The following is a 1,901-nucleotide window of genomic DNA, read 5'->3' on the forward strand; positions in this document are numbered from 1 at the left end:
ACCACCACCACATCACTGCATTGTGATAATGTCCTGCTTCTACTGAAGCTAAAGTTGTATTCAAAGTAAACTATCAAAATTCACCTAAAAGAAGTGGCAGCGGGTTGCCAGGACTGGTGACTTGAGACAGCCACATCTTCAATAATGGCAAGAATACAACTAAATGTTAAATGACATGTTTGCAGAGAGGTGAACATTATCTCCTCAGCCAAGCCGCAGACCTGCTGAGGACTTAGCCACTGTCCTGTGCAAAGCCAGCTTGATTTAGCAATTCATCTCATGTCAGACATGGCCATCAGGACAGCCTTGTCCCTAGTCAGTATAAAGATCGGGAGGTGTTGATGTGTGTCATCAGCATGGGTCCTGATGGCAACATCTGCTTGTAGGCGCTGAGGGAAGCAGTATGATAATAACTCAAAGCTCTCAGTGTCACTTGAAATGACTCTGGGGGCAGAGAATGCAGGCTTGACTGTCAGTACCAGAGGCTGTCCCCTCTCATTCTAACACACTGGCAACAGCATAAGCACTGCTGAGATAACAAATCATTGAGCCCAAACAGCTCCTCCATAACCCACATGCAACACTGAAGCCCTGGCAAGCTTGGTTCTGCTCAGGGGGGAGTTGTGTTACTTCCTTCCAGAGTGTTGGATCTCTGGGTGGTACTGAATTTCTTTTTCTGCTGTCACTTGTTCTTTACTCTCTCATCACCATGGCAACCCAAGAGAGGGAGCCAGCATTGAAATCAACCCCTCCCTAATAGACATATGTGGAATAGCAAGTGTACTCCCTCTCTAATATTAGGGAAGCAGAACACTTTAACCCTCTCTCAATGTTTCAGCCTTGGTCCATAGGTCCATAGCAATACTTACACTCCCAATTTCAGGCACTTGATATATCCCTTTCTTTGATCTTCCTGCAGGGGAGTTTCTAATCTGAGTGGTTTGAGATCAATCACTAGGCCACATCTCACCAGAGAGCAGGGTCATCACAGTGAAAAATGATACACATCTGTGATCTATATAGTCAGTTCTACTTGCTGCTGGATGATTAAGTCAGGCCAATTTTGTTATGAAGACCTTTAGTTTCTCAGAATCTGACTGAAGGGAGTAGCTTAAGCTTTATTTTCCAATTCATTTTTTTAAAACCAGAGAACCCTGAAGTAGAAATATGAAATGAGGTTACCAAGCCTATGCTGAATTCTTAAATCAAGTTTTTTTTTAATAAACACTTTGCTTACTATTCGACCATTGCTCCTTGTGCATATAACTTCCTTGGCGGGAGTCTTGAGGAGAAGGGTGAGTGGTAGGATGCAGGCATGAAAACTCCACCTTGAAGCCACAAGGGGTAGTATGGTGGGAAGGAAGGGGCATCAGGAGATCTGACTCGGGTACTTATTCAGGTTCTGCCATTTATTTATTTGCAATATCTTGGACAAGTGATTTAGTTTCCTCATTTCTAAAATAGGGCCAACCTTTAACCTATCAACCTGATAGGTTTGTTGGGAATGAGGTATGAGTGGATAGTTAAATGATGAAACTACTCTGTAAATTGTAGAATGTTCAGTAAAGTAGTATTTTTTTAAGTATTATGTAAAGAACTTCAGTATAATAGTCTGCCTTTCAAAATGCAGACACAAGTTCCAGAAATTTCTAGGAGAAACGCATGGAGATCTTGGATAAAAGTCATTCAGGCAGCCGGGCTCGGTGGCTCAGCCTGTAATCCCGCGCCTTTGGGAGGCTGAGGTGAGTGGATTGCCTGAGCCTGAGGGTTCGAGACCTGCCTGGGCAGCGAGACCTCATCTCTACGATAAATAAAAAAAAATCAGCCGGGCGTGGTAGCGCATGCCTGTAGTTCCAGCTACTCGGAAGGCTGAGGCGGAAGGTTCGCCGGAGCCCAGCAGG

The sequence above is a fragment of the Carlito syrichta genome, unplaced genomic scaffold (genome assembly GCF_000164805.1).
Source record: "Carlito syrichta isolate Samal-C Ts95f unplaced genomic scaffold, Tarsius_syrichta-2.0.1 Scaffold315473, whole genome shotgun sequence".
NCBI lineage: Eukaryota > Metazoa > Chordata > Mammalia > Primates > Tarsiidae > Carlito > Carlito syrichta.